Below are 26,249 nucleotides of genomic sequence, written 5' to 3' on the forward strand. Positions count from 1 at the left end.
AATATACCTAAACTCACTTGTTCAGACTTACACACCCTCCAGAAGCTTGCGTTCTGCGAGTGAGCGGCGCCTTGTGGTTCCATCCCAAAGAGGCATGAAATCGCTCTCACGGACATTTTCCTGGACCGTTCCCACCTGGTGGAATGACCTGCCGATCTCAATTCATGCTGCCGAGTCTGTAGCCATTTTTAAAAAACATCTTAAGACACATCTTTTCCAATTGCACCTGACCAATACAGAATAGCACTTACTGATCACCACAGCAACGACCAAAAAGCGCACACTCCCGGATCATATCTACGTCTCTCATCCGGATTTGTGCCTTCAGGCGGGTGTGTTACATAGTTATCATAGTCTATCATATCATAATCATAGTCTATCATATCACTATCATAATCCGGTGTACTGTATTTTGCGCAGAGGTGGAAAGAGTAACAAAATATTCTACTCAAGTAAAAGTACTGTTACTTCAATGAAATTTTACTTAAGTACAAGTAAAATTACTGGTCTAAAAATTTACTCAAGTAAAAGTAAAAAGTAGCTCATTTAAAATGTACTCAGAGTAAAAGTTACTTAGTTACTTTTTTAACAGTGGGGGTGGGGGACTCTACCCTGTAGGGTTGTGATAGAATGAGATTTTCACGATATGACAACTATCTCAGAAAACATCAATTAAACATTTACTGTACCTATTATTAAATGATGGTTATTATCACTTGTTAAAATGATGTTAAATGAATGAAGAAGATTGGTCTTTTTTTTATTTGGTTGAACAAATGCTTTATTATAACAAACTTAAAACCATTTGTTTATTTTGTTTATCAAAATTTCAATAAAACATGTCTAATAAACTAAATTCAATAAATTATTATGAATTAGATTAACAACTTATTTTTATCATTAATTCGTAAAAATGTTTTAGAATAATAGAGTCCATATGTAGTAGACGGAGCAGCTCATTCACAGAGAGAGAACAAGCAGATCATGTATTCATATAGCATTCAATGTGTAACGAGTAGAAATATAGTGTGGCCCCTTTAAGAGCTGCGCGCGCTCCCTGAAAACGAGTTCTGCATCTTGTGTATGTGCGCACTGAGTTTTGAGCTCCCATGTGTGGGGATTATTCTGTTTTTCTGTTGCTAACAGCCAGTTATTTTGTTTTATTAAGTAATGCTGTGGACGGAAATGGAGTTTGTGATGAGAGTTCAGCGGGAAATAAAGCGCGATCTGTTTGACGTCAATCGCCTCCATGTTTGCATCCACTCCAGATATATTAAGTGAGCTATCAGCATTTTTCACCCGGACACAAGCGTTACAAATGTTGTGCTTTAATGTTCACAGATCATGTCGCGATTTGATTTATTTCTAAGGCCTACAGCTCTACATTCGAGTTTTTCGTTCATCCACCAGTTTGCGTGTATTACACCAAATCTACGTTATAATGTAAAGTTAATGTTCATGACTGGATTCCGGGATTCCCTCTGCGTCACAGAAATCAATCGGCCTAAGTTATAAACATACCTTTATTTGCACAGAGGGATGTGTGCCCGAACATGTTCTATGTGTTTCTTCATTTGCATCCACATTTTGTGCAAATTTGATATCCTCCAGGACAACACCACATTATTTTTTTCTATATCCAAAGTATTTCCATACTAGCCAGGAGTTCACGACGGCGTTTTGCTTTCACCTGGGTCTGCGTCACTGACGTCTAGTCTTGTTCGTCTCCATCTGATATTTGCGCGCATGTTCTCTCCCGCGTCCCGCGTCCCGCGCCCTCTATTCAATATTAGTCATTTCCGGATCGCGGTCATTTTCCTCCTCTCTCTGCATTAATGATTTATTTTTACTCAGTAACGGATGTGGTTTAAAATGTAGCGAAGTACAATACTTTAATCAAAATGTACTTAAGTAAAAGTAAAATTACAGATTTTTAAAACTACTTAAAAAAGTAGAAGTACACAGAAAAACTACTCAATTACAGTAACGCGAGTAAATGTAATTCGTTACTTTCCACCTCTGATTTTGCGTACGTGAGTTTTTGTTGTAGATGGCTATTGCTGCGCGTTTAGCTAGAATGCCATACAAAACCAACCCATTGGGCCACTGAATCTGCATTAACGACAACAGCTGGGGCAACAGCCTTAGTCCTAATGGGTTATCATGGCTATCAAAATCCAGTGTTCTGTATTTTGCGTACGTGAGTTTTTGTTGTAGGTGGCTATTGTAGATGGCTATTGTAGTTGGCTATAAAAAATAAAAAAAAATGTACTGTGCTAATTAATTGAGACTTCTTACAGCTCTTACAGGTTGTTGGCCTTGTTTGTTTCGTTGCTTCTATTGCTCTCCCCTTTTTTGTTAGTCGCTTTGGATAAAAGCGTCTGCTAAATGATTAAATGTAAATGTATGTAAATCTCATAACAATTTTATGTTCATTTACATGTATAGTCTCTACCTAACTAAATGTATTCTTCAGCACTGCTCTCTCTCTGCTTCAAATTGCACTAGTAAAATAATCATTAGCAATATCATCCAGAAACACAAACAGGTAAAACAAAAAGTGCCACCACACTGTAAAAAATTATTTAGAAAAAAAGTTACCTGGTTGCCTTAAAATTTTGAGTTCTGAAGAATTTTGAGGGGGAGCGAAGCTCAGCGCCACGTCTCAGGTATCTCACACCGGACGCTCACATTATATACGCGCGAGCTCAGTTTTGAATCGACTTCTGACAGAAGAACTGCACGATGTATTAAATTTATATTATATTTCCCTCAAATCATCCATGCACATACTGATTTCACCCTGTGCTACAAGATACACCAATCGTGCAGTTCTTCTGTCAGAAGTCGATTCAAAACTCTGTTCGTGCGTATATAATGTGAGCGTCCGGTGTGAGATACCTGAGACGGAGAGCTGAGCTTCGCGTCCGGTGTGCGACCCCTTTAACTGTCAAAACAACCGGCAACATAGGGGAAAAAAAAATGTTTCTACTGAGCTGCCTGATATAAATGTGATTATTTATTTATTTTTAAAATCGCATTTGGCATTTATTTATTTCATTACATCATAAAGCTTCGCGGTCCGGATGGATGCATCTCGCGGTCCGGATCCGGACCGGAGTCCGCCAATTGGTGACCCCTGCTTTAAGGGATGTTTGGAGCTGCTATAGTGGCACAGAAATGACATATTACACCTGGCATATATGTGGTTATGTAATTGTTATGGTGAGTGTTTTTTCCCCCATCTCACAATACCAGGAGACAGTTACACAAATTATACATGGCAAATTGTGCTTTGGCTCCATTCGCAGAATTTGCTTGGATTGATCCCAGTGTTATTTTGGCTCCGTCCCCTTTAAATAACAGCTCGGCTGTTGTGGAATCTGTTCAATTATGATGTGAAATCACATCGCAGTTTCCCTGACCACTATTTGAACACTGAACTCAGTTAAAATGCCAATCTGCCATCCATTAAAATAATAAAAAGAGATAAAATCCATAACCCTTCCAAATGCTTTTGACTGCACAACAATATTCAGAGACAAAGACATCTCTGTAAAGATATTACATACTTATATCCAAAATACACTACACTTCTCAATGTAAATGAAAATCTGTGTGCAGGATCATTTACATGTCACCATGATGACATGCCTAAATTCAGGGCTAAAGCTGTCAGTCCTGCTTATTGGGACACATCAGCTGATCACATCTGATCATCACCATAGTTAACTATTGTCATAAAATCACCTGCTTTTGGCTAAATAGAGAAAGAAGGCATAGATATGAAAAACACATGTGCTGCTGTATGTTTTTATGAAGAAGTTGCATTAGTTAAAGGGATTTAAGGATGGACAACAAAAACAAATAATTTTTTCAAAATATCCTCTTTTGTGTTCCACAGGGGCAAAAATGTCATAGAATAACATAAGGGTGAGTCAATTATTTCTCTATTTTGAACTAACTATAAATGCACTCATATTAATTTTTATTTCCATTTACTTTGCCCTCAGTCTGCATTGAACATGTTACAACTTGATCTATATACAACTTCATGTATATAACAAGCCCCTCCAGAAAGAACCTTATCAAATACATCAAAAAATGCTTTTTACTGTGTTTCTTTATTGAGATAGATCAATAAAAAATCGAGGCATCGTAATTTGCCATTTTTCTAAGAACATAATCATTCATCAACCCCTGTGTTTAATCAACAAGCCCTATTCTCAGAATTTATCAGTATTGATTTTCTCTCTCTTTCTCTCCTGCTATCAGGTTAAAATCTCACCCACTTTTAGAGACCCAGGGCCTTATTTTAACGATCTGAGTGCGTATTCTGAATTGCATGGCGCAGGTGCACTAAGTGCGTGTCCACATCCCCTGTTGCTATTTTAACAATGGAAAAAATGGTTGGTGCGCCAAGCGCATCGTCCAAAAGTGTTAGTCTTGTAATGAGTCATGGGGTGTGTCTTGGGCATAACGTGCAATAAACCAACCTCGAGATGGGAGTCTCGTCTGCCTTTCCCTGCGCTTGTATCATGGCGGATTCACTATTTACATGGATTAATTTGTGAGCATAAAGACTAATTGCTTTTCCAGAGAGGAATCCTTTTGTTTTAAATATGTAAAAATGTTTGTGTGCTGCTGTGCATCCCTGTGTGCATCCCTTTAAATAACACAAACATACTGAGCTATTGACTTGAGACCAGGTTTTTTTTTTGGATAATGGCACGGTTGTTTTATTAAAATAGCAACACGCCAACAATGTGCCTAAACACACCTAGTTTTCAGACCAGAACGCCCATAGGCAAACTGAGTGCACTTGCTATTTAAAAAAATTGGTGCTGACTGAATAGTGTATTTTAATATTATACAACGCATTGTGTCATTTAAAAGTATAGTCCACCAAACTGAAATTTCTTTTGGTTCCACAGAAGAATGAAAGTCATACTGGTTTGGAACGACATGACAGTTGGTAAATGCCTACAGATTTTGTATTTTTTTGGGTGAACTATCCCTTTAAACTGTAACTGTAATTGACTTCCAAAAGCTTTGCGATTCAGCGCCCGTTATGATTTGATTGACTCATGCCCTTCAAAATCGAAGACAACAGCCATACTTTGCATTTATTTACACACTTAACCTTTCACAACACCAAAGGAGTCACTTCACATTATAGATCAGAGAAGCGAGCGAGTAGCAGAAGAGGAAGATGCTTATATTGAGCAACGCGCTCTGATAGGGTCAAGTGCATCAGCTCTGAGAAAACCTGAGCATTACCAAACACTCTTTTTCATGTAAATAAAGGTTAAACAAGAAGAGAATAATCACAAGAAGGTCATTCAGTTGTTTTTGCTTTATTTTGTTTTTGTAAACAAACAATAAGAACTTGAAACATCATTTCAGTCAAATCAGCCTCAAGACCTTGCTCTGATCTCTGAAGACATCTCACAGATAAAAGCCATCTAAGAGATCCCGTGAAGATGTCTGAGCTCAAATAATAATGTTTTATTTCGTGTTAAGTCAAGATAAAATGAGTAGAATCAATGGTTTGGATTGACTATAAATAGAGCAGTGCAAATGTATGTAAATATATAAGCTTCCATTTTCTCATGGCCTATTTGAAAAGGGATGAATTAGATACACAAATTCTCATTTATTCCTTTAGACAATATAGAACACACAACACTAAGCTGTTCAGCAAACACAGCTGTTGTTATGGTAAGTTTTTTTGTGCCAAAGTGTGGACCCCAAGAGGTCTTAAGATGACACAATATAAAGGTTTCTTTATATTGTAATCATTATGTTCACTTGTTGCAATAATTACTTCAATGAGATTATTGTTTCTGCCTTAAATTAATACATGATGTTAGCTAACTGCTTAATTTGTATATGGACATTTCTGAAATACATAACAGACACAGTCCCCTCTAATAACAGGTCACTCTAAACTGTAATGTAGACATGCATTTTCTTTAAAGCTGCTTTGAAACTATATGCATTGTTAAAGGGCTGTACAAATAAATGTGAACTGAAAAAGTAGTTTTAATATTCTAAGCACTTATTTATTCAAGGAATACCTTGCATTCCTTTGTACTTTTGATGACTCACTCAAGGTCACTCACCGAAAGCACATATTCATTATTGCTGATAGAACAGTAAAACTCAATAATATATCTAAGCAACCCACCTGCTGTTTAACACCAGGCCCCAAGGCTTGGCAATATATACTTTTGACAGCTAAGAATTATGTCTGGGGACAAGTTTGCAGAGGGATTATGAGGGGTAAATGTTATAGGTGGGGAATAATGGCCTTTATTCATTTCTGCTTTTACCCAAACAATCCATTAAACAATATGGAAATGAGGCAGTTTGTTTGGGTATATAAGGAAATATGAACATTAATTGGCCTGTGCTTTAGTTCTATTGGCTTAATGAGCTGCTCTGAGGCTTTTAGCGAAATCCTAATGTTCATTTGTTTGCCCTTCATTCACTGTCAATTGTCTCATGACATTAACGCACTATGCAGATGGGATTCTGATTTATCGATTTACGCCTGAGTTACATTCATCATTAGATGTTTGTCATTGCATTTAGCTATTGATTTAGACAAGAATGAAATATCTGTATTTTTTCTAAGGGGGAGTATCATATTCTCTCTCAGTTTATATTATAAAATGACTTACAACACAAATAAATAGTTATTATTTGAGCTTGCATATATATATATCGGTCAAGCATAACATTATGACAGGTGAAGTGAATAACACTGACTATCTCTTCTGGCACCTGTTAGTAGGTGGGATATATTAGGCAGCAAGTGAACATTTTGTCCTCAAAGTTGATGCATTAGAAACAGGAAAAATGGGCAAGCATAAGGATTTGAGCAAGTTTGACAAGAACCATATTGTGATGGCTAGTCGACTTGGTCAGAGCATCTCCAAAACTGCAGCCCTTGTGGGGTGTTCCCGGTCTGCAGTGGTCAGTATCTAAGTGGTCCAAGGAAGCAACAGGGGTGAACTGGTGACAAGGTCATGGGCGGCCAAGGCTCATTAATACACATTGGCCCTCATTTATCAAAAGTGCGTACACCAAATTTCCAGCGTACACCTTGCGTACACCCAAACCCACGGTGACTTTGAGATTTATCAATATGGACGTTGGCGTACGGCACGCTCAACTCTACGCCAGCTCAGGAGGTTGTGTACGCACGTTTGAGTTAGTGGGAAAATGCGCAGAAAAGCAATTCCTAACACCACAAAACGCACTGACAAATATATGCTATATTATGACCCACTGTTAAAAACCACAACAACAACATTCGGTGTTTATTTTTGTGCAACATGAACGTCAATGTTTAATTTTTGTGACTTTACCAAAGCGTTTGATTTGTAGGCATATTCCTCCAGTCGCGAGCCTGTGCGCTTTATCTGATGCTTCAGGCCCGTCTGGCCCGGCAGCTGCACACGGACTGGGACTAAAATAATTCAGACTGACAAAATAATAAAAATGACCTTCTTCTTTTAAATAATAATAAAATCAATAAAAACGACATTCTTCTTCTAAATAACAAGCATCATTAAGAATAATAATCATAATAATAAGAAGAAGAATCTTACAAATTGCCATGTAATTATTAATGTGAATGAATCTTACTCCACATCACATCATCATCACTATTGTACACCCCAATACATGCCGTGATACGAAATTAAATGCTAATTTTTTCAAAACGTGCTGTAAAATAATGCAGTGATATCATCCAAACAGCTTTAAACTGCTGGAGTGCGCTTCTCAACCTCCACACTATTAACAGTACTCGTTATTTGTGTCCATATTTTGTTTTTGTGAGTGCCTTTAATTCTACACTTTAAACTCCCAAATAAAACAATTTCAGTTTTTTTTCCCACGGTGATCTCGATGGGCGCGTCTCAATCATCTCAATAGTTCAGTAGTCAGAGCACTGATCAGGGAGTCAGCCCATTGACGTATGCCCTAATCAGTGCCCTGACTAGTGGACTAGTAAGATGATTGAGCGTGCCCGATCTCCACGTCGGAGAAGTTTCGCTTCTTTGCCGTCTTCTGTTTGTCCATGGCGTAAAATGAGGGCGTGGGGGAGGTGGAGACTGGAATATAAAAGGGCGTGTTATTCTAATGACGATCGTTTCAGCCGCCGCATTTATCAAGGGCAAGTATTGCGTACACCTGGATTGCAGAGGTACGCACAGCTTCATAAATCAGGCGGTGAGAGGAGTGTAAGCATAATCTTACGCCAACATATACACAAGTTTCTACGCAAGATTGATAAATGAGGACCATTGGGAGCAAAGGATGGTCTGTGTGGCCCAAATAAATTGCTCAATAAGTTAATGGTGGTTCTGATAGAAATGTGTCAGAATACACAGTGCATTGCATTTTGTTGTGTATGGGGCTGCATAGCCGCAGATCAGTCAGGGTGCCCACGCTGACCCTTGTCCACCACCAAAAGCACCAAAAGTGGGCATGTGAGCATCAGAACTGGACCACGGAGCAATGGAAGAAGGTGGCCTGGTTTGATAAATCACATTTTCTTTTACATCATGTGGATGGCTGTGTGTGTGTGCGACGCTTACCTGCGGAACATATATGGCACCAGGATGCACTATGGGAAGAAGGCAAGCCAGCGGAGGCAGTGCGATGCTTTGGGCAATGTTCTGCTGGGAAACCTTGGGTCCTGCCATCCATGTTACTTTGACACATACCACCTACGTAAGCATTGTTGCAGACCTTGTCTTTCATGGAAATGGTTTTCCCTGTGTCTGTGGCCTCTTTCAGCAGGATTAATGCACCATACCACAAAGCAAAAATGGTTCAGGAAAGGAGTTTGAGGTGCTGACTTGGCCTCCAAATTCCCCAGATTTAAATCCAATTGAGCATCTGTCAGATGTGCTGAACAAACAAGTCTGATCTATGGAGGCTCTACCACACTACTTACAGGACTTAATGGATCTGCTGCTAACATCTTGGTGCCAGATACCAGTTGGTGCCAGATACCACAGCACAGATACCATACCAGGTCCACACCACTATATTAGAAATATTAGTCATAATGTTATGCCTGATCGGTATATACTATATATATATATATATATATATATATATATATATATATATATATATATATATATAAAACAGATAATAGATCAATAAAAGATTAGGTCAAAGACATTTTTAGAAAAGGCTTTTAGACTTTACAGAAATACAGACACACAGATTTAGTTCTGAATTGGCAGAGTATTTCTCTTTTCATAATACATTTTCAGCCAGGGCGAGAAAGGGACCCCAAGTTTTAATATACAGCTCATGACAACCTGAGGCTCTGAATATCACACGTTCATAATAGCAATATTCAACATGAGTTCCATCCATTTATCATATGAGGAAGTTGTCTGACTTCCAATGTCTCAGAACGACTACATCCAGAAACCATAGCTAAATGGCATTAGCAACTGTTGTCAAGGCGTATGCGCATCATCCGGTATAATACCCAGAGTTCTTGTATAATGACAGATTAAGAGAAAATTTACAAATTTCTCCTATAGTTCCTCCACTTTGGAATGTGGGATGTGCTTTTTTGACCTTTAAAATCTCATTTACCATTCACTGCTATTATAAAGCTTGGAAGAGCCAGTAAATTTTTTATATATATATAACTCTGATTGTATTCGTCTGAAAAAAAGAAAGTCATAGATGGCTTGAGGGTGAATCATTTTTTGGTTGAACTATTCCTTTAATCTCTATTATTTTCTCCAATCCTGGTGCATGTTTGTTCCAAAATAAACCATGCCTGATTAGGCCCATTTAAATGGACACTGCTCCTTTTTTGTCCTATGGAAGTTATCAGATAACGATATTACTTCTGACTCTAGTTGATTTTATTGTGGGTAATTGGAGACAAGTAATATATCATCAGCATGTAGCTGTACCTTAGGCTCCTTCTGGCCCACTATGATACCTTTGATATGTGGATTACCTATTGCTATAACTAATGTCTCTAAGACCAATGGGAAAGAAAGAGGGGAGAGGAGACACCCCTGTTTTCCCCCTCAGCTTAGATCGTGATGACATTACACCATTTCATAATACAGACGCCATTGGCTCGGATAGTAATTTTACAAATTTAGGTCTGTGGTCACAAAGATGAGGTTCTCCCCCTTAAACAGGACTTTGAGGTGTGCAGGGTACAGCAGACAAAACCAAGTACTGAATGAGTACTGAATCTCCTGATCAAAATGCACAGGAGGAAGACGCAGTAAAACAAGCAAACAGATGCATATGCAAAATAACGTGATCAACTTTAAACATCATATAAATCAAAACTATCTAATGTTAGTGAATGAAATGTGGACCCCAGACGAGCTACAGGACTGTGCAAGCATTAGGGGTGTTGATGGACTCTATATCTGCTCCTTCTGTGTTTGATCATCGCTCTGAATCTGATCTGGATACAGTGTCACAGGCCGGCTCATAGCCTGTGGCAAATAATGAGGGGACCCCAACAACAGGTATAGGCCAAACCAGATTCTTTATTGTAAACCAAAACTATTAACTATAAACAAGGGAAATGGGATGAGTTGTGAACATGTCATAATGTAGGTTGTATGTAAAGTGCAGGGATGCATGAATCTGTGTGTGTGTGTGTGTGTGAACATGTCTGAGTGGAAACTAAATAAAACTACAAAGGAACAAACAAGACACGATCATACCCGGAGGAACAGAGACAGAGAAACAAAGGTTAGTGAGGCAGTTTAAATACCCTGAGCACAGGTGGCTCCAATCACTAACAACCCTCCTCTGCCTGCAGGAGGCACCGTCTTTCACAAAAAAAAAAAATGATTTTCTCAGCTTTTTACGAAACTTATCCAGATTCATAATTATCCATATTTATGAAGCGACAGAACAGTTTTTGTGTGCAAAAAACAACAACTAAATAACGACTTATATAGTGATGGGCCGATTTCAAAACAAAGATTCAAACCGTTATGAATCAGTGTATCGATTCATGATTCAGATCGCCAAAGTCAGGTGATTTTAGCAGTTTGGCGGTTTGACACGTCATCTGAATCATGAATCGATACTTTGATTCATAACCATTCAAAGCTTCTTTTTTTTTTAAATGGCCCACAACTATATAAGTCGTTATTTAGTTTTTTTGCACACAAAAACTCTTCTCGTCACTTAATTAAATTATTGTAGAACCAATGTAGTTAGATGGGCTTTGTAACAATGTCTTTAGTGCCTTTTATGGGTCTTGAGAGAGGAAATTACTTTGGTGTCAGTGAAGACCTTTCTGAGCATAGACCATAAAGTCATATCCATTGGATATTTTTTTTGTGTTCCGAAGATGAACGGAGGACTTACGGGTGTTGAATGACATGAGGGTGAGTAATTAATGACATAATTTTAATTTTTGGGTGAACTAACCCTTTAAGGGAGCTGATTGTAGACTCGGCAGCAATGAGATGCTCAAAATGTTCACCTGCTGTGGTTTCTTTTGATTGTCAGACTCAAAAAATAATTTACCATCATGTAAAGCATCCACTGAGGTTTAGTATCAGGGCAGCCATGGCCTCTTTAAGAATTGCTTAGTTAGTTCTGAAAGTTTCATCATGGCCTGAGAGTCCTCCAAGCTTCCCACCACATCTTGATTTCCATCTCGAGACAAAGTAGGTGCCATGCTCGCTAGTTTTCTAGCTAAGCTAGCGTTTTGAGACTTTGACGCAGCAGAGTCGCAAAATATCTTGTGAAAGTTCACTGCAACTGCTGTATAAAGTAAAAAAATCATGAGACCACTCATCTGAGTACTCCTACATCACCAATCTTCGAATTCCATATATATTATTTTTGTTTTGCTAAACAGTTTGTAAAGAGTTGTGCGTGCTTCTTTATGTCATTATACTTACAATTAAGTGATTCCCTGTCTTTTCTTCCCAGGTCTGTCCTTGTAGTTTGTTTTCATAGTTGTTTAATTTACAACAGCTCATTGTTCAGCCCTCCTGAACTATTCATTGCCCCATATTTTGATAAAACACGAGTCAGCTTGCAGGCGTGCAGTTGAAATAATGTGATTCTGTTTGTAATTAACTAATTAGAAGCACGGTTGTAGAGAGATGTTCAATTTCATGCCTGTAAGAGAAACAAAATGCTTGCTCTTTTGTTCCATCAGGCCTGCATTGGCCCCCAAAACAACCTGTCAATCCAGGCAGCCTAGCATTGATAAGAGCAGGGAGCGCAGCGATAACCCCCTTAGGGTAAACAACACTGAACCAATATAAATGTATTGCAGACATCATTAATATTCTAATGACAATGCTTTAATGTAAACACATAAAGTAAGATAAATGATGGTCTGATTCTAAGAGGAATATCAGAAGACCAGTCCTGACTATGGACAAAAGAAAGAGCTGGGGGTGGAGGAGGGTAATAGAGTGGTGCAGGTATGGCATCACTTTGAAGGCAAAAATGCGGAAGCGAGTTGGCATTTTTTAATTTTTGAATGAGGTTTTGTGTTGAATGGCTGAAATAAGGTCTGTGGAGAACACAAGCTCAAAACACTTTTGACGTAAAATGCATCAGTATTACAGAGTTTTTAGCTCTTTTTAAAGAGTTAAAGTGAGTTTTTAACTCACACGTTTGTACGTTTTTAACTGAGTTGTTAATGTGTCTTGAAAAAGCCAGTTGCTAACTGACTACAGAGTACTCTGTACTCTGCTGACTACAGTGGCTCAATCCACTTGTATAGCCTTGTTAAGTTTATAATTGTGTTCTTATAAGTCTATCTCAAATGTTTTGGTAAAATGTTTTGAGATAAAAATTGAAAGAGTTGTCAGAAGCTTAGTGATGGTGACACAGAAGTCATGGGACTGTGGTGTGGTTATTTTATAGCCTTCCTTTAGCTTTTTACATCTGGCGACTGCATTTAGGATCTTGATGCACAAAACGTGCAAGTATCAGAAACTTTTGTTGATCACAGAGCTGGTTTTTAGTGATAATCCAAAAGCTAATGGGAATATCCTATTGGGTTTTTGTTGGGGAAACCAGTGCAATTGCTAGTCTCGCATAGCCATACTTTCAGACTGACGGCAGAAGCTCTGAACACAATTGCAGCTGTCATTGGTCGAGGACTTGTACTGAATGACTAAAATAACTAACTTCCGGTGGAGCGCCGTAAGCAAGTTGACTTACTGCAAAATAATAACCTCTGATGCGATGTAATGACGCAGGATGTAGGAGCATTGGAAGCTTTGGCGCCTCTTGCGGATAGGGCTGGGCAACAAACTCAAGCCCCTCTTTTCGAAATCCTCAGCATTTCTCTTTAAAAATTCTCAACTTCTAATGTTTTGCATCACTTCACTTCATATGGCCTTTATTAACCCCCCGGAACTGTGTGGATCACATTATATGATGCACTTTTATTGAGTCACTGCCATTATAAAGCTTGGAAGAGCCAGAACTTTTTTAATATAACACTGATTTTATTTGTCTAAAAGAAGAATGTAGAACCCACCTAGGATGACTTAAGGGTGAGTAGAGTATGGGCTAATTAAATTTTTTGGATGAACTAACCCTTTAACTTCTTAAGCAATTTGAGCTACAGTAGCTTGTCTGTTTGATCGGACCACATGGTCTTCGCTTCCCATGGGCATCAATACGCCTTTGCCTTTGTCCATGACCCTGTCCCATTTTGGTAGATACTGACCTTTGCAGACCGGGAACACCCCACAAAAGCTGCAGTTTTGGAGATAATTTAACCCAGTCATCTAGCCATCACAATTTGGCCCATGTCAAACTCACTCAAATCCATACACTTGCCAATTTTTTCTGCTTCTTACACATCAGCTTTGAGGACAAACTCTTCACTTGCTGTCTAATATATCCCAACCACTTGCAGGTTCCGTGATGAAGAGATAATCAGTTTTATTCACATCACCTGTCAGTGGTCATAATGTTATACCTGATCGGTGTATACTGACCTGTCTGCTCACCATACACCACAAAGAGGTGTGCGCTTTCTAAACTCTTAACGCTGCATTCTCCATCCATCCTTCTGGTAAAGGAAATGGGACTTGTTTATTAACATATTCATCTGCTTTACAACTCTCTGATTTCTCCATACTCACATGCTCTACCAACACATTCTCACTCTCAACTCACATATTGTCGTTTGGTCAGGACCCCTTAGCGTCACTTTTTTAAGCAGAGGGCACACCTTTATTGTACATTTCTGACAGGGTGCGCCATTGATTTCAGTTGTTTGCCTATTGCTTTAGATCAAGACGCATTTAATTCTTCACATTTGTAAAAGTAGACAGGATTTTATGAATATTTATAGGCTACTTTTATATTTTAGAGCAACTGACCTCACTCCTACCCTAAACCTACCCACTTCTAAACAATATAAAACATGTAACAGGCAAAAAAAACAAAAAAACAGTCACAAATATTTATTGCAGAAACTGACCAAAAATAGTATAAAAGTATTAACTCATGTTGCATTCCAATTCTTCTGAAGCCATACGATATCTTTATGTAAAGAACACAGTTGATCTTAATGTTTTAATCGCTGAAATCATGATCCCGCTGCTCTGTGAACGCACTCGTTCATATCTCATTCAAATGATTCAAACGACTCTTTAGCATGATGCAATCGGTCAAAAGACACACAAGAGCCAATGACATTTTACAATCAATGCTGACTAAATGAAACAATTGGTCACCAGACATATAAGAGCCAATGCAATTTTTTGCATCTTTTTTTTGCATCTTTGGCGGAAGGAGACAGTGATCACTTTTGGGGATTTTCTTCACACAATTCAATCATTAGTCCTGATAACCCAATATATAATTCCCTTATGCCAATACATTCTTGGTATAACACCAAAGGTTTCTCATTGAAAGCAATAGAGTATCCTTGACACAGAGGGGTCCTGCCCAAGCTTCAATATTTGATGAGTTGGGAGTGAGAACATGTTGGCTCTACTGTGCATTATATGCCTGTCAATAAATACCTGTGTGGGACAAACTAATTCTCTGTCTCAGAGCTTGGTGTTCCCTAACAATTATGGCATTTGAAGATTTAAAGGGGGGGTGAAATGCTGTTTCATGCATACCGAGCTTTTTACACTGTTAAAGACTTGGATTTCCGTCCTAAATATAGACAAAGTTTCAAAAACTAAGTTGGACGTTGGATGGAGTATTTCTGCGTCAAAAATACTCCTTCCGGTTTCTCACAAGTTTCGGAAAGTTTTTTTCGAGTATGGGTCCGCATGACGTCAACAGGGCAGAATGTCCTTGTATGGGCCGTATGGGCTCTTCTCCCCGAAGGTTGCGCGCGCTCGTGACTAGAGCGAGAGACTAAATGCACGCCCATAAACACTGCTCTCAGGTGCAGATCCACTCCTCCGTGCAACACTTCTGTTGCGTCGCGCTCCACTTTATTCCTATGGGTGAAGTCAAGCGACTTTAACGGGTCCACATAGAATTCTGGGAAGGCAGCGCTGCATTTGAACCGATTTGAACGCACAAATCACGGGAAGCGTCACAACATCACGCTTCAGTCATGTCGCAAAAGTGGATCTCCACGGTCACTGCTGTCACAGGACACGAAATCAACAATGTTGCTAAAGAAGTGTGTTTTTGACGGAGCGGTCCCAACGATAAAGGTTCACGGTCGTGCTTTGGAAGCAGGCGGTGAGTTTCAAATGTCTATGTTGTTGGCTATCGTTGCGTAAGTAAACATCAGTAAACAACACGATCGTATATAGTTCATTTATCAATGGAGCATGCAATGTATGGTGTGTGTTTAAATACATTTGTTTAGCTGACCACTATAGGTGTCAGTTTGTTTATTGTAAAACCACCCAAACATAAACCTAGTGGACGTTCACACAAAGAGTGCTTCTTTATTCAAATGCGCTACTCCATTGTTTTTTTATACACTAGTCTGACGTGCAAAACCGTTTCACTTTCTACTGCTTAGGTTTAGTCACATACAATAGTCCATAAACCAAATCATGTCCTCATAAACCACGAGTAAACGCACACAAATGTTGACAGGCCACTAAATACAGTACATACCACAGAGACGGACGTCCTGCTGTTGCTGTTTCTCCTGTTCAATTTATTTCAGCCTCCGGATCCGATTCTGGATCATATATTAGTTGAATCTGATTAATAGCCATGGTTTATTTAGGATAACATTTCTTTTCCATGCTTGCGGATGCCACAGCTTTCAGACGCCCTCATGCAACAGCTGCGCGCACTTGTGATTCTTTCGCTCCGCCCACACGATACGCCTCCATCCACTCGTTTTTTTCCGGAAAGACTCGGTACAGCCTATCTTTCTTTTATAAATATAATAAAACTAAAGACTTTTCAGAGATATGAAAGATGCAATACTACTCTATAGGTACCCAAGATTGCCATGAGACTGACTGAAACTGAGTGCCCCCCCCCCCCCAAATATATATTTATGAAAAATATATTTCTTTAAGCAATGCAATACATTTAGAATTTTAAGTAATATTTTCTGTCACAATGGCTTTTTATGTCCACTGCATACACTGAAAAAAAATATGCAGGCCCTTCATAAATATAAGACATTTAAATTCTGTCCACTTTACTTAAACATATCTAATTTTGTCTCAACTTAATTTAATTGTATTCAATCAAACTACTATGTTTAAAACTGAAGTTTACTTAATTCATTTGTGTTAAAACTACATTAAATATTTGTGCTGACATAACTAACCGGGCAGTGGATCTATAGTTCCCAGCATGCTTGGCAAGGGCCTGCGTTAGGAGACTAAATTTAGGGATTAAAGTGTTACTTTATGTGTTTTTCAGTAAAGGGAAAGATGTTGTTAGTTTATTTTAATGTTTAGTTATGTTGGACATTGAGGACTTTCTGTAATTTTGTGGTTACCATCAGGCAGAAGAGTGGATGTGTTTAGGCTGTTGGGACATACACAAATTAATTGGATGGACTTTCTGCTCTCAATTAAACCTAAGTTTGTCCAATGAGTTATTTCTGCATTTAATTTCTAAAAAAAAGATTATTTAAAAGTTTTAAAAGTAAATAAATGTGTTCACTTGACATAATAAACTTATATAAATTTAACATAACATTATTAAGTAAATTGCACATAAATATTATGTAACAAATTCAAATGGTTTGTATTTACTTAATGAAATTTTGTCAGCTTGAATTTTTGTTCATATAACTAAATTGTTATATGTAAAAGTTGCTCAATATTGTTGTGTGCAAACACTTGAAGCATTTATTTAAAGTAACGTCAACAAGTAATTTATTTTAGTGTAAACAATGCAGGAAAAGTTAGTATCCAAAATTCAAAAATCAAAAGTATGACATCGAACATGACAGTTGTTGCAACAGCTTGAGGCTGCCTACACTGGACTTGACAAAGTGACCGTTGAAAATCCATTTGTCCTTTGTGTCAGAAGTATGGAGTACGCCAGAGCTGGGCATCAGTTTTTGTGTTGTGCTGCGCCATATTCAGTGTAGACAGTATCACTAATTATGATGGGATCTTTTGTCTCATTGTGCCGCTCGTGTCTGGTGTAGACTTGTGAGATGCAGTAAGAGTTATTCTAACTTTAGAAAACACCACAATCTACTTTTCAGATGCTAATGTTCTGGCAGAACATCAGTGAAATGACTGCATACACAACTTGAAGCATGTGTATCGTTCTTCCATTTGTGTCCACACATTATTCCTGACCTGGGCAACCCGGCTCACATTAATTCATTACCTTGGCTAATCAAAGCTGTGACAGTGAAACACAAGCCTGTGATGTGCTAAACAGGAGAGTTCCTCATCTGGAAATTAATTAATACGGACACTTACCTTCTGTAAACTAATTCTGTGCTCTCTGTTTCCTATTTTTCTCAATTTAAATAGAAAGGCCCTCAAGGGTTGTTGTGTGTTGTCTACGAAGCTGGGATGTGAATGTTTTTGTTGGGATACGTGTAGTGTCTTTTGTTTAGAAGAGTAGCCACTCATATCCATGAAATAAATAGCTCTTTTTTTGCCGGCTGATGTTGACACAGATAGAGCTGGAAATTCTGCAGGTGTGGGACTCTAGAGGTGTCCTCAATAGCAGCAATTGTGATGATATTAGCATTATGAGGTTCTGTTGTTTTTGGTTTTGCATTATCTTTCCACACCAAAGCACATTATTACTACAAAACATCTGATGCACCTGTGAAAATTATACCTACATAGCCAGTGCTTTGGTCTTCCAAAAGCTTCTGTTTAATGTATGCCATCATTTGTATGAAAAGGCATGTTTTGATAATTTCTGCATTTCATTTGGTGGAAGAGTGTGCAGTTGGACAAAATGACGATATTACACTAGGAGTAATTTTGTGTACTTCATATACATTTACATTCTTGGCAGACACTGCATCAAATTACAGGAGAGCCTGTGTATTATGTAAGTGACCTACTTCAGCAGGCTTTACTATAAGCACTGTACATCTGTGCAGTAGATTTATCTATATCATAAGAAAATTGTTACACAATTCGAGCAGTATCATGTCAAAAACTATGGCAATAATTAAAATACAGGACACTTGTACTTGTATCCCTTATAGCCCCTTATAAATTGTAAACTTATATTATATTATATTTTAATGGCAGATGGGAAAAATGCTCAGTTAAAGTTAGTCTAAAAAGTGTTTTTTTGTGATTCTGTTTGGAGATGTTAATGGTTCAGAAACCAACCACACACCTCAACTTTAAAATGCAAATCAAATAATAGTGCAAGTGCTGCAAAATAAGTTGAGTATTTTTTTGACAGTTGAGTGAAGTTTGAGATGGTTAAGTACAACTCGGTGAGCCACATTTGACTTGGGCTCTTGAATTGGAGGTCTGCAGCTTCTCTTCTTTCACAAGACAATGAGAACATGTCCTGAAACACCTCTGGCAGTAGCGCCTTCGCTCTGTGTTTTTTACGGGCATTAGATAAAGCAGCTTGGCCTTGTCAATCTTACACTCTCCCCTTCTGCCTCCTGCTAATCTAAATGGGATCTGCTGTAGAGGTGATGGTGAAGGAGAACACCATGATTGATTGATCACTGATATCTAGGAACTCCATTAAAAAAGCACTAACTCATTCAGACACAAATAATTCCTATTGGAAACAGCAGTGTATATCTTGCATCATCTTGAAATCTCTTACACCGAAGTGCTATTTGGATACAGTACATCACAAGTGTTTTTAAATTCACTTTATCACAGTGCCGATTGTGGTAATTAGTGGAGCACCATGTGAGCAAAGTTTGCCCCAGCTCTCCAAACACATTCATCCATTTTAAACTAATGCTTAGTGATGTTTACCCAGTTCAGCCGTTAATGAATTATAGATGTGCCCCTTTAGTGATCCAGTGTAAAGAGGATCTGAAACCAAACTTGTGTGCAGAGAGGTGGATTAAACCCCTTTAGATGGATTTGAATGGCCTGGTAGCTGATCAGAGCCTCAGTTGGATTAGAAATGTCAGGCACGTGAGAACTTTGATTAAATTCTTTTTTGTACCATTTGGCAATGTAGAATTTGCTTTCACAACAGCACAGACTGAATGTTGAATGATGCACTTTTACAGTGCAGTAACAATGTTACCTTTCAGTCAGTACACTACGAGTTACATCAGTACTGACGAAATGGGGGTTTTGCTTACAAAGCCAGCTGCCTTCAATCTCATTCAAAACGATCCAATGACATGAAAATGTCATGGGTCTGTGGAATTTGCCTATCACAACCCCGCCCCACTGTGTGGGTAAAGGCGTTGCATAGCAGTCACGCATTTATGTTTCTGCTTCGGAGCCAAGTTCTACTTGCCTTCCTAAGCGTTATCTCTCTTCAAGACGAGTGTTGGTGATACGGCACATTCTAGCGAGTTCCACATTTCTGACCGATCTGTGTAGTGTTCTGTGCAAGTGTGTGTGTTCTCCCTGGGCATCTCAGCACTCTGGCTAAGTAAAACTCCTCTCTATAAGAGCTGTATGTGGCGCGTCTTTTTTAATATGTTTTGCCTGTGCTTCGTTCCTGGGTGCGGTCGATATGTTAGTCCGTCTGACGGGCAGGATCGCTGTTTGGCGTGCTTGGGCGTTCATGGATGCATCATGTTCTCACTGCGGGAACATGATCATCGCAGTGCTGTGATCAAGGCTCAATGATCTACGTACTGGAGCGAGAGTCCCCTCTACCACACCCCGATCTACTGTCTCCTCACGAGGCAGTACTTTGGCTGGTGGTCAGGGTGATCTGAGGATGTTGGTGTGGGCCAACCCGACAAGTATTGCTCTGGCCACACCCCCCTCTTCGGTACCGCAACCCGTGGCGCTACCAGATGTTAGTGCTGTTGTTTTCCGTCCTGGGTCCAGCGTTTCATTTGGGGTGCCGGCGGACGATGCCATATCAATCACCGCATCACAAGGCAGGCTGGATTACTCCTGAGATGAGGGAGTGTCGGCATTGTCCGAGTCTGATCTGGAGCTAACAGCCATGCTAATCCGGGCAGCCAAGAGCCTCTGGCTCGAGTGGAATCCTCTGCCGGGTTCTAAGCGCTCGAGGCTGGATGATTGGTATCTGCGCCCGCCGGCCTCCAGTTCCTTTTTTCCTGGAAATGCATGAAGAAATGTGTCGAAGACGTGGAAGTCCCCGTTGTCTTTCCGCGATCGTTCGGCGGCCGCTTCCGCCTTCACAGCGCTCGATAGCGGCATGGTTAAAGGGTACACTGGGGTTTCCCCTATGGAGGCTTCTGTTGTGATGCAACTGCGTCCTCAGGGCACCCCCGCTTGGTGCGAATACCCAAAGCACCCATCTGAGGCCTGCAGGTTCTCTTCAGTACTAGTGGGCCCTATAGTGCCGTGGGCTGGGCCAGGTATGCTTTGGCCATCCTTCAGGTCAGGATGCTCAGAGATATGCACGAGCGCAGTGCTGACCCTGCCTTTGTGCTTGTGCTGCGCGCAGCCGCTGACCTCGTCCTATGGGCGACAAAAGTGACCGCACAGGCTCTGGGTCAGGTGATGTCCACTTGTGTGGTCCAGGAGCGCCATTTATGGCACACCTGGCTAAGTTGTGTGAGTCTGATAGGACACGGTTCTTAAACGCTCCCATTTCCCAGGCTGGGCTATTTTGCGGGGCGATTTGAAGACTGCGCCCAACAGTTCTCGGCCGCACCAAGACAGACTGAGGCTATTAAACACATCCTGCCCCGGCTGCCCACTACTGCTTCCGTTTTGCCACTGGCCCAGCCTCCTCAGTCCGCTCCCTGTCGAGGCCGCCATCCTGCCCCAGCTGCAGCAGCAGCCTTCACCCGAGCTGAAGCATGGCAGGGTGGCTCTGAGACAGGCTGTTTGGAGGTGAATTCGGTTCTCTCTCAGGAGGGTGACAGGATAATTCCTTACCCCGGAGGAGGGCCGGGGGAAAAATCTTTTGTTTAATCAATTCCCCGCCATCAGTCTCAAAATGACCAGTGAACAGGGAGATTTGAACTCCAAGCCCCAAGAGGGCGCGACTGGCAGTGTGTGCTGCCTCAGTGCCTCGCCACTTTCAGTCCCCTCTGTCGCCAGCCTCCTCCCAGTTGAGACCCCCGCGGGATGCTCCGCCTCCCCTTATCTCCACTGGCAGGGCGCAGAACTCGACCCCGCCCACACCTCGGGCCACTTTCATGCCTCCTGAGTCTGGGCCGGTCATTCTGCTTTGCTCGTCCTAGCGTGGCTATAGCTCCCCAAACTGTTCAACTGGCTCGCCCGCACCATCGGGCTCGGCTATGTGATTCATTTCGCACAATCTCCTCCCCGCTTTCGGGGAGTCCGCTATACAATGGTGGGTGGCAATGCCCCTGTCCTGTGTGCGGAAATCGACACCCTACTGGTGAAGGGTGCCCTCGAGATCGTCCCTCCAGCCAAGATGAAGTCCAGCTTCTAAAACCCTTACTTCATTGAACCCAAGAAAGGCGGTGGGTTACGGCCAATTCTGGATCTGCGCATCTTGAACCGATCCCTTCACAGGTTTCCCTTCAAAATGTTGACAGCCAAACGCATTTTCAAATTGAGTTGAAATCAAGTCAGCCTCCCCGAAGGCCCTGAGTTCCTCCAGCACTGTTGATGCCGGCACCAGAGTGCATGCCTGAATGGTCCAAGCCCTCGTGCCAGGCCAGGTGCCCCATGTGCACAGTTCCCCGGCAGGCCAATCGTCACATGTGTATTCTCCAAGGTGAGTCTCCTTAAAGGGGGGGTGAAACACTCAGTTTCAGTCAATCTCATGTCAATCTTGAGTACCTATAGAGTAGTATTGCATCCTTCATATCTCCGAAAAGTCTTTAGTTTTATTATATTTATAAAAGAAATATGGGCTATACCGAGTCTTTCCGGAGAAAACCGAGCGCCTGGAGGCGTATCGTGTGGGCGGAGCTAAAGAATGACGAACACAAAGCGCTGACGTCCTCAAGCGTGGAGAAACCCATCGCTATCGATCTCAGCTAACAGATACATGATCCAGAATCACATTCAGAGGCTGAAATAAATTGAACAGGATGAACAGCAATAGCAGGACGTCCGTCTCTATGGTATGTACTGTATTTAGGGGCCTGTCAACATTTGTGTGTGTTTACTCGCAGTTTATGAGGACATGATTCGGCTTATGGACTATTGTATAGGACTAAACCTTAGCAGTAGCAAGCAAAACGGTTTTGCACGTCAGACTAGTGTAACAATATACATAAAACAACAATAGAGTCCGTTAGTGCATTTGAATGACGAAGCACGCGATCGTGTCGTTTACTGATGTTTACTCACGTGACGAGCCAACAGCATAGACATTTGAAGCAGTTTTACTCACCGGCTGCTTCCAAAGCAGGACCGAACCTTTATCGCTGGGACCGCTCCGTCAAAAACACACTTCTTTGGTATGATTTGGTAAAGTCCTGACAGCAGTGAACGGTGGAAATCCACTTTGCGACGCGACTAAAGCGATGTTGTGAAGCTTCCCGTCATTTCTGTGTTCAAACAGTGCAGAAACAGTGTTCACGGACGATCGATTCTGCAATTGATAGTGTTTATGCGCGTGCATTTCCTCTCTCGCTCTAGTCACGCGCACGCACGCACCCTACCGGGAGAAGAGCCCGTACGGCCCATACAAGGACCTTTCGTTCTGTTCACGTCAAGTCGAGCCATACTTGAAAAAAACTCTCCGAAACTTGTGAGAAACCGGAAGGAGTATTTTTAACACAGAAATACTCCATCAAACGTCCAACATTAGTTTTTGAAACTTTGTCTATGTTTAGGATGGGAATCCAAGTCTTTAACAGTGTAAAAAGCTCAGTATGCATGAAACAGCATTTCACCCCCCTTGAAGACCCTTGCCCACCCGTGTGGTTGAAAAACTCCACCTGCGACTGGATACTCCAGGTTCCTCTGTATGCAGCCCATACGTGGGTCATACGTTTATTCCTAAGTCCTCCCTATGGGTACGCACTGTGATTGCATTTCTCCAAGTGGGATATGCCCTCCAGTGTACCTTGGTAGCTAAGCCGGACCCTCGTCATTTTAAATTCCTAGGTAGGGTGCTCAGGTCAGCCCAGGATGCTGGAAGACAGTCGCTGTGGCGTGATTAGATTGGGACCCCCATTTTGTCAGTACTGACGTAACTTGTAGTGTACTGACTGAAAGGGAACGTCTCGGTTATGTATGTAACCCTCGTTACCTGAAGGAAGGGAACGGAGACGTTACGTCACAATGCCACATCGGCTGTACTGCTGGTATGACCGGGGCGGTCTGCCTCGGCTCCTCAGCAGGTAACATAATTGCGTGACTGCTATACAACGCCGTTTATACCCACGCAGTGGGGCAGGGTTGCATTAGGCAAATTCCGCAAACCCATGACATTTTCATGTGATTGGATCGTTTTGATTGAGATTGAAGGCAGCTGGTTTTCTGACCCCTCATTTCATAAGGAATTACGTAACATCTCTGTTCCCTTTCTTCAGGGAACGAGGGTTACATATGTAACAGAGATGTTTCCTCAAAATATGACAACAAAGCTGTTTTGACACCAAGCTTTGACTTCATTGTAGCATAATCCAATGCATTGTTTCTCATTTTTGTCGCAACAGTCTTTATGTCATTTGAGAGGGGAGTTATGAAACTCATAAAAGTCAACGTAGCATGGCTGCACAGATTTGAGAGCAATGAGATATGAAGCCACTTTTTGAAAGCGTCATGTCATATGAAATTACTGCAGCAGAAAAAAGAAAAAGAAAATGTTGCAGAATCATTTTGCAATACTATCACTATTAAATGCAACATAATATGATTTGTATGTAGCCTATCTGCAGTTAGCTTTGCTCAGCATCATTAAGCTTTTTATTTTATTTTTACAAACCAGATCTAAAACACACCAATGTGTGATTTAAACTCTGATTTTTTTGGTAATGTCATTCTAAACATGCTTGTGTCCATGCTTTTTCATTCATTCTTTAACTCTTACAGCAAACTAATGACCAGTAAATCCCGTATATGAATGCATACAATCATTTCGTGCACCTTGTGAGTTCACTACTGTGGTAAGATGTCGTGATAGACATAAGAAGCAGAGAAATTTGTCTTTCCACATATACAGCTGGCGCTTATATCATTACCATAGCAACTGACGTAGAAAATGCAGACCTTGTCTATAGTATTTTCAAAAAATTAGATTTCATCACCTGCAAAATGACTGTCATTACTAAAGATTGCATTTAACAACCAAATCGAATTTGCATGCACTGTGAACAAGCCTTAATATGCCCATCTCCTCATAGTGCACATTTTTGAGAATGAATCTTTGTAGGTCTTAGTTCAAATCTAATGATTGTTAATAGAACCTAATTGAACTAATTGTACTACTTACTCATTTAATTTATCTAGACTGAACAAAGTTATTTGAAACCAACTAGCCCTTAGAGGAAAACCAATTGTACTCTCCTTATATTGACCAAATTAAAAAGATAATTAGAGCAGCTGTTCCAGCACTGCCAGACTTGATTACAGCCACTCCTGTTCTGTGTAAAGCTAATTTATACTCCCTTTTTTCTTATGTCATTAGAGTCAGGTTACTAGCTTGAAAATGCAACAGTCATTGGGTAATGCTTAAAGAAAATTTAAATTTGTCAGTGTGGAAGAGTTAAAGGGTTAGTCTTTAATTACTTACCCTCATGCCGTTCGACACCCATAAGACCTTTGTTCATCTTCGGAACACAAATTAAGATATGTTTGTTGAAATCCAATGGCTCAGAAAGGGCTCCATTGGCCACAATGTAATTTCCTCTCTCAAGACCCATAAAAGGCACTAAAGATGTTGTTACAAAGCCCATCTCACAACAGTGGCTCTACAATAATTTTATGAAGCGACAAGAATAGTTTTTGTGCGCAAAAAAAACAACAACAACTAAATAACAACTTATATAGTGATGGCCGATTTCAAAACATTGCTTCCTGAAGCCTCTGAGTTTAAAGAATCAGCGTATCAAGTCACGATTTGGATCACGTGTCAAACTGCCAAACTGCTGAAATCACGTGACTTTGGCGATTATTCAATACACTGATTCATTAAGAGCAGAGGCTTCATGAAGCTGTGTTTTGAAATCGGGCATCACCGTATAAGTCGTTATTTTAAAATTTTTTGCAGACAAAAACTATTCTTGTCACTTCATAAAATTATTGCAGAACCACTGTAGTGAGATGGGCTTTGTAACAACGTCTTTAGTACCTTTAATGAGTCTTGAGAGAAGAAATGACATTGTGGACAATGGAGACCTTTCTGAGTCATCGGATTTCAACAAAAAAATATCTTCTTTTGTGTTCCAGAAATGAACGGACGTCTTACGGGTCTGGAAATGCATGAGGGTGAGTAATTAATGACAACATTTTCATTTTTGGGTGAACTAACCCTTTAAGCTGGGCCCACACTAAAAGATTTTTGAAATCTTATAAGATTTTCTAAATGTGAGAGACCACAAACATGACAATAGTAAATCATAGATTTAACTGTTTTGTTCCTCTAGTGTGTGGAGTGCTGCATGTGATCAGGAAAGCACACCACACATTAACACAGTGCACTCTTAGAAGAAAAGGTTCTATCGGCGCTCCATAGTTGGAACCCCTAAAAAGTTCACTGCAAAAAATGCTTTTCTTACTTAGCATTTT

Source organism: Pseudorasbora parva, chromosome 16 (assembly GCF_024679245.1).
Source record: "Pseudorasbora parva isolate DD20220531a chromosome 16, ASM2467924v1, whole genome shotgun sequence".
Taxonomy (NCBI): domain Eukaryota; kingdom Metazoa; phylum Chordata; class Actinopteri; order Cypriniformes; family Gobionidae; genus Pseudorasbora; species Pseudorasbora parva.